This window comes from Melozone crissalis, unplaced genomic scaffold, assembly GCF_028551555.1.
Source record: "Melozone crissalis strain CALT ecotype California unplaced genomic scaffold, PUWL_Pcris_2 ptg000108l_1, whole genome shotgun sequence".
NCBI classification, from domain to species: Eukaryota; Metazoa; Chordata; class Aves; order Passeriformes; family Passerellidae; genus Melozone; species Melozone crissalis.
The window spans coordinates 1,162,040-1,170,476 of record NW_026535885.1 but is presented as its reverse complement, the minus strand read 5'-3'; positions in this window follow the sequence as shown (position 1 = coordinate 1,170,476).

The window sequence follows — 8,437 nt, the reverse complement described above, 5'->3', positions numbered from 1 at the left end:
CATTGTTTTATACTGGACTCAATATGTGACACAGAGCATTTCAAACACAGGCTGCTTCACATTTCTCTGTGAACTCCTTTTGTAACTGTGTTGTTGGTTGTGTTGTTTTGGATATTCTGTACTAATAAAGGCTCAAGGACTGAAAATGAAGCATTTCCCCCAGCTCTGGAGTTGGGATGGGCTGGCCAGGAGCCAGGGCAGGGAGGTGACCCCAGAGGCACCAAAAGGGCTCCAGGATGGTTTTGGCCAAGGTCTGTCCCCTCTGCAGCCACCGTGTCCAGCTGTGTCACCAGGTGGGACCGGGTCCCTGCACTCCTGTGCTCAAACTGCCTCAAGCTGCTTCCCATTGGGGTCATCAGATGCCAAGGGGAGCACTGCATTTTCTAATTAATCCTCTGACCAATGAAAACCAGGGCTTGCCTCCTCCCTCTTCTTCATCCTCTGCTTTTCCTGGCTGTGGTAAAGATGTACCTGAGGCCTGTGAGTGGGGAGGAAAGAAAGAGCCCTGGGAAGGGGATTTGGAAATGCTGGAATGTGTCAGCTTGGTGAGTTTTGGATTACTTCAGTTCTGTTTGAGGATGGCCTCTGAGATGAAACACAGATAAGCTGCAGGTTTATCAGCCTTTGGGATCTCTCCAGCACTCCTTCCCTTCAGATCACAAACTCCTTCTTCAGCAGGATGGCTCTGAATCAGTGTTGATTCCGAGTCCTCCTGCAGCAGTTTCAGCTCCAGTTCAAACCAGTGCCACCAGGAATCGCCCAGGGCTCGGTGTCACCAGCTGGAAGCTGCAGGTCCCCTGTGCCCTGCTGTGCCAGGGGACTGTGGGGACAGCTGGCTCTGCTGTGCAGATGGGGACAGCTGGGGAGGGTGCAGGCAGCCCTGGGCTGTTGTGTGCACGCAGAGTTGGGGTTTGGGGACCTCTCAGCCCTCAGTGAGTTGCTCTCAAAGTCTGATCTTCCTGCCAGACAAACATTTACCCGTGTGAGCCTCAGTTCCCCCAGCAGCACCACTCCTGATTTACAGCAGCAAGAGCCATCTCAGGTGTAACTTTGTGTTCCCAGCAGAACAAGGATGAATTTTGCTGGATGTTTTGGGGCTCCCTTTCCCACAAACCCCTCCTGGCTTTCGCAGGGGCTGCAGCTCCCCGGGTGTGCCCTGGGACAGTGACTGCCCGCTCTGGGGTGGGATGGGGGCAGACCCGGCCGTGTTTCCGTGCGGGTCGGGGCAGTCCGGGCCGTGCCGGGCCGGGTCCCGGTGCCGGCTGCGAGCAGGGAAGCGCTGCCGGGGCAGAGTCCCCAGCCCTGCCCGGCCAGGTGGGTGTTTTGCTGACTGCTCAGTATCGCTCATCCCTTCCAGCCAAGGCGAGTTGCTGGGAGGTTGCGCAAAGCAGAGCTCCCAAATATGTGAGAGCATTCCTGACTCCTTGCCCGGAGCCCACCAGTTCCTTTTGAAGATTGAGATAGGAGCGATGAAGGCGATTTTCACCCCGAGCACCAAAGGTCGTGTGAAAGCAGCAGGGATTGCTCAGGGCTCCCTCGGGAGCTGCTCTGTGCTCAGAGCTCACCTGGGCTGCTCTGGGGGTGGCACAGGGGGTGGGTGACAGACCCCAGTGCCCGTCCCTGGCCAGCAGCACCTGCCCCTGCCCTTCTCCCTGACTCCCATCCCCTCCAGGGTGACTCCCCAGCCTCCAGCACTGGGAGTTCTCAGGAAAACACAGAGGAGCCCATTGCTTGTTTTAATTACTCAACATCTACAAACTGGAAGCTTTCAAACCAATTTTAGTTAATGATCATCTCCCAATTCTTAGAACTGAGTACCACTAATTAGCTGCCTGTGAGCCAGCCCTGGCAGGCCAGCACAGGCCTGCTCACGGTGAGCAGAGTCTGAGGGAAATCCTGATGCAGGAATCCCACTCTGGCATCCCGGCTGGGGAGGAAGGAAAACTTCCCCAGTGCCCACAGAGACAGAGATGCATAAAAAGGAGCAGCAGTGAGAGCTGAGTTGTGCAAGAGCTCTGGTATCCCCAGTGCTGGGTGGAGGGCTCTGCTCCTCACTTCTACAAACAACACCCAGTTTCTGTGTCTTTATTCGTGCTTATTCACTGCTTGCATCATCAGGCAGGCAGCTGAGGAGCTCGGTGTGTGGTGTGGCTCTGCAGGGCTGTGAAGGAAAAACAGCATCCTGTGTTTTGTTAGGACACCCACACACGTGTCCGGAGGTGCCCTGGTGCTGTGCTGGGCATGCAGGGGAGGATTAAAGTCAGGGAAGTCAAACCCTGCCTGCCTCTGTTTGTAAGTGTGCAGAGCTTTAATGAACCTGCTGAGGGCTCCCCCAGCTCTCATTTATTTCCCCAGGTAGTGCCTTGGATTTATAGAATAAAATTTTGGGTGAGGTGGGCACTAGAACCCCCAGAGCTGTGGGAATGCCCTGGGATCATCAGCTGGAAAGTGGGCACAGAGTGAGAGCTCAGTGCTCACAGATTTGGGATTTACCTCAGTGAGCTGAGGGTTGGCTTGGCTGCACTTTTGGCTGGGAGTGCTGGGAATGCTGAGCCCAGGCATGAACTGCTGAATAACCAGCCTTTGGTGAAGCTGCTGTGTCAGCCCCTGCCTGACTGAACTGTGATTGTGCCTCCCTGTGGCTCTGCTCTTTGGGGCAGGCCCAGAGCAGCTCTGGGTGCTCATGCACCGGTGTGGCACTGCACAAATCACGTTAGCCGAGCCTGGCACAGCGAGCCAGCGGGCACGGAGGGAGCCAGCGGGCACGCAGGGATCCTGCACGGTCCCACAGCTCCGCCCCGCAGGAGCAGGCTCTGCCCCCAGCCCGGGCCGAGCCCGGCAGGATCCGGGCAGGGAAGAAGGGACAGGGATGGGTTTGTCGCTGTGTCCGCCTCACCAGTGCTGCTGTCAGGGTGGGCACCCAGCTCTGCAGCTGCGCCCTGCTCTGCCTGGGGGCTGTGTTTAACCCATTCCCCTCTGAGGTGGGTCCCTCCTCTGGGTTCCCCAGCAGGAAATTGATTCCAAGCTGCAGGATGTGTTTCTTCTCCCTGGTTTCTTCACTCAGTTCTGGGTGAGGAAAGCTCTGGTGAAGCCAGAGCAAAGGGATGCTGGGGGTTCTGATGCTGCTCTCTGCTCCCACCCTGTCCCCTGCAAGTGCTCCCCTCTTCCCATCACAGAGGAATTCTGCAGCTGGAATGTGTTGTACCAACAGTCAGTGATGTGAGTTTTACACACACAGAACTCACAGAACCTGTTTGTCCAAAGCCCTGACAGTCAGTGATGCTTTAATGGCCTTTACACTGCAAACACGCTTTTATTTTTTCAACCTTACCTTTAAAAATAATATTGTAAAATATGAACCAGCCAAGCTGGACAAGGAGCTGGCAGTGAGGACTCCAGAGGTGCTGGGTGGCCCTTGGGGTGATGCTTAATCCTTCTAAGCCAAAATCTTTGGGAGATGGAAGGGCTCTGGACAGCCTGTGGTGTTTATTGTAAAATCCATGGATTTGCCATGGTCCAGCCCTGCACAGACCTGGTGCTCCCCTCTCCCCAGGGCTGGAACAGGACAGGGATGCCAAAGGACCCCAGCTGGGAGTCCCTGCTGCTGTCCCACAGCAGAGGGAGCAGGCTGTATCCCAGCAGCTGGGTGTGGAGTGTTTGTGTGTTTTCTGATAACAGCCTGGGGATCTTCCCTCCTCATATTTAATTTGCCCTTTCCTCCAGCCCTCTGTCCTTATCAAATCCCTGCTGGCATTGCTTCCCTCCCAGCTTCCTTTTCCCCAAACCTCTGATAGAAGATCCAGCTGCTGAGAGATGTAGTAAAGATTTCCCTGTTGGGTAAGGAGAGCCCTGGGCTTTCTCATGGGCTCATTCTTTTCCACGGTCAGGAATTTATTGATGATCTTAATCTCAGGCCTGCAACGTCACTGTGTGGTGACAATAAATGTTTTTGAACGATCTGCTGATGGATTTATTTGCCTTCCCATGAGGATCCCAAGGGGTGGGAGGGCTTGGGAGAAGGGAGTTTCTGTTCATGCCTTTTCATCCCTCTGGAGTGGTGGCAGGATGGAATAGCTGGGAATGGCAGTTCTGGCTTCTAGGGAAGCACTGCTACAGTGAGCCTCTCTCCAGCTCTCATTCCCAGCTGGGGAAATGGCCAGGGGAAATGGCCAGGTTTCATCCATCAGCTGCCCTGGGGTGCTGTGCAGACAGCAATGTCCCTCCCCACTCCTGCCCCAGGGTCCCCCCATTTGGGTCTTTATCCTCAGTGTTCCTCAGGGGAGAGTTCAGGCACAAAACCAGCCCAAAGGCTCTGCTTGGGATGTGAGGAATCTTTTTCCAGGTCAGGTGTGCTCTGGTTCTTGCTCCATGCCATGGGGATAAGAAGTGGCCCCCACATCCCAGGGTGGTGCAGCTTTAATTACTGTTTGTAAATGTCTGGGAGATCAGCTGATAAAGGGCCCCTGATCCACTGCTCCAGGCTGTTCCCAGCCCACACTGCCCTTCCAGGCACTGCCACCTCCCAGCCACTTCCTGGGGACAGCAGCCATCCCCTCTGGGCCAGGACACTCTGGGATCACCCTCCTGTGATGGGTTTTCATGTGTCCCATGGCAGTGAGGTGTTCTCCAGGCTGCACTCACCTGGAAGGAGTTTTCTTTGCTTCCCTGCTGGGTTTGTGTGGCTGAGGCTGCAGACTCTGGAATAAATCTGGAGTCAATTCCTTGTTCCCTGTTAGGTGGGAAGCCTTTGACTGGAAGATGTTATTCCCTTGGTGAGGGAATCCATGTTGGGATGACCTACAAGACAAACAGGAAAGGGATGTAAATACCAGGCACTGGGGAAGGAGAGTGTATCCAGCAGGGAACGTGAAAAGGAAAAGAACCAGTGTGACAGGACCGTGGGGAGCTGCTGCTGGACTGGAAAGGTGCTGGGCAGAGCTGATTTCCAGGGACACTGATAAGGCAACACTGAACTCAGTCCTGAGCCCAGGAGCACCGTTAGCAATTCCAGGGAATCAAACAGGAGAGCTCCCAGATAAACTCTGTGCCCTCACCCCAGGTCTCACCCTCAGGGGCAAAGGGCCAGGAGATCTTTTGAAGCTTGGTGCATTATGCACCAGTGTGGCTTCTCCTCGAGTCTGTGGCATTTCCAGTGTTGTGGGGTGTTCTGGTGATCCCTACAGCTACTCCAAAGTCCCAGGGTGGTTTCTGGATGGTTCTCTCAGCAGAGGTTCAAACCTTCCCAGTGCCCTGTGACACCTCAGCCCTAAGAAGCCCTGGCTCTGTGTGTGAAGGAGCTCCATGGAGGAGCAGAGCCAAGGTCAGCAGCACCATCCTCCCTCCCAGCTCCAGGCTCACAGACATGGACAAAGCCATTTCCCAAATTTTTCCAAATTAACTCCTCTTGTGGTTTGGTCCACAAACACTGCCAGGGCAAAGTGGTGCTGCTTTGCTTGCAGAAATGGTGAGTTTCAGAAGGAAAAAGGGCTTGGGGATGCCTTTGAATTGCTTTTACCTGTGGGTGATGACCAACAAAGGCAAAGCCACATTTCAAAGGCAGATGTCTCCCTGTGAGTGGTTACAGCTGCCAGCAGCACTCACACCAAAATCTGGGAGAGCTTTGAACACTCTGTGACTGCCCAGGATCTGGCACTGGCAGGAAATGTCTCTGTGTGGCTGCTGTGTCCACAATCCTCCATCATCTCCATGTGTCTGATTTTGTTCAGGGCCCCAGAATTCCAGGAGAGGGAATTTCAGGAATCTGTGGTGCCAAGGGTTGTGTGAGTTACCCCAAATCACACAATAGATCACAGTGACATGGGACAAAATCCTTCAGATTGCCAGGATGAAGCTTTACCTCCTGCAACCTCCTCTAGGATTTAAAGCTTTTGTTGTTGACTGTCAGGTTGACTTTCCTAATGGGCTGTGATGAGAGGAAACACCTGATGGCCAGGCCTCATCAGGGATGTGGGAGTGTCCAGTTCAAGCTGGAGAGGAGAGAGGTAAGAAAACTCCTGTATTACAGATTCAGACACAAAAAGATGATGCTTTTCCCCTTTTTTCTCCTTGTTTCCTATGGCAAGCTGGTGACATGCTGAGATGTTGAACTGCCTTTGTTGTAACACAGGGTTTGGTCCCAGAGCTGAGGATGGCTTTGAGATCTGCTTGGATGCTTTCCTTGTTTCTCACTCCTTTTCTTCCCCCTCAGTTTTAAGCTGTCACTCAAAAACAGATCCAGTGACTACACAAAAGCTCCTTTTTGCTGAGTGAGAGCAGTGACCACGAAACTGCAGGATCTGTCCACCTTCTTCTTCTGAGATATCTCTTTGTCTATAGCCATAAATTATCAGCCACTGCCATCTTTTAAATAGATAGTTTCCTGTTCTGCCTCTTGTAGGTTAGATATTATCTTCCCCAGTAAATCATGAGTCAGTGATTAATTCAAGAAGGCCGTTCCCAGAAGCAAATTCTTACAATGTTAAAATTAATACGATGCAGAGCCATTATACCATGATAGAGAAAATAATTATGGCCTGCAAAGCAGTTTAATGAACCCAGACATGCTGGGGCAGGTGCTGAGCCTGAGTCACTGCTCAGAGCCCAGAGTGCCAGAGCAGGGGCTGGGGGTGAGCAGGACTGAGGCCCAGCACTGCTCCCTGTGCTCTCTGCACACCCAGACTGGCAGGGAAAGCACCTCAGACACCCCTGCTGATGTACAAACACCATCCAGTGACTGTAAAAGCTTGGATTGCTTCAGCAGCGTGCTTGCAGGCAGTTAAGGTGTCTCAGCTGATGAGTGGCAGCCTATTAAGCTGATTAAGCTGTGTGTTCACTCGTGTTAACAGCTCTGCAAAGTCATCACATATTCTGCAGTCTGCTCAGCACGGGGCATGGGGCTGCTCCAGGAGCACTCTGAGGGGGCACAGCTCACTGGGGAATGGCTCCAAGCTGGGGAAAAACTCAAAAACTCCCTCTGGAGATAACAAAATCCCAAAGCAATCCGAGCTACAGCAAGCCACCACGACAGGGACAGAGCAGCCCAGGAGGTGTGTGTATGTTATTATAAACATCTGATAATGGCTGATGACACTGGGTGCTCTGTTAACAGCTCCCACATCTCCAACACCCCGAATTCCTGTGGATGAGGGCTGACAACACCCTGTGCAGCCCGGGCACCTGCAGGGCTGGGCAGCAGGCACAGAACAGTTAAGTGACTTGCACAAGGGTGAATCAGCAGGACTTGAGGAACTCAACCTGAAGGCAGGTGCTGAGCTGCAGGAACTGACACAGCTCCCAGCAGTGCCACCAGGTGAGACCCTGCACCTCTGAGCCCAGCAGTGCCACCAGGTGAGACCCTGCTCCCCCTGAGCCCAGCAGTGCCACCAGGTGAGACCCTGGCACAGTTCCACAGCAGTGCCACCAGGTGAGACCCTGGCACAGCTCCCAGCAGTGCCACCAGGTGAGACCCCCTGAGCCCAGCAGTGCCACCAGGGGTCACCTGCCAGTGCCTTTTTCAGAGTTAGGGTGGCCAGAACCAAACCCACCATTCCAGCAGCACCAGTGCTGCTATTTTTGTATTTCCTGTTTTGCTTTCCAAGTCACACAAATTTCATGCTTTGATTTTAACTGTGCATCGAGGTAGGTGCACAGAGTTTCAAAATGTTAATCCTTTAATGCAAGCCTCCTGTTGCATGGAAAGCTGAGTGATTCTGGGGATGGGGAAGATCAAATTTCTCTGCTGTCTACAGGGCAATTTGTATAGACTGGGAGCCAGAGCACATCTCAAATCCCACCTGTAACTTCTGAGCTGGGCCTAATTAATGCAGCATGTGGGCAGAATGCTTTATTTGCAGTACCACACCTTCCCTGCCTCCCTTCTTTTCCTGGGCTTTTCAAAAAGAGGACTGGGCAGGATTCTATTTATAGAGACAAATAAATGCAGCCCTGCCTGTGTTGTACGTGATCCCTCCAGCTTTTCAGATGTGGTCCCAAGAAGGCCGAATGCCCTTCATGTCCTACTCCTGCCAATCCCAGTGGGAACTGGAAGGTCTGGGACCATGGAAGATAAAAGAACAACTTTATATTAACACAAATGTGAAATTATTCCAGTGTGTAGGATGGGAAGAGTTCCTGGTCTTTAGGAACATTGTGTGAACTTCATTAATTGTCTTGTCTGCCAGTTACCAATGGAAACCACTCTGGAGGTGCCTTGGTTCCTGTTCTGGTGACTTGAGAGCTGGATTCTGGCAGTGATCCCATGTCCCCTCCCCGAATGGCACAGGAGGCAGAGAACAGGGAAGGCCTGGGATTGAAGAACAAGGCAATGGCAGCTGAGGAGCAAATGAAGCAATTGGGGCCTGACTGCACTCATACAGACACGAGGATGAAGAGATTTAACTGTGTTTGGCAGGAGCAGGGAAGAAGCCAAGCTCAAAGA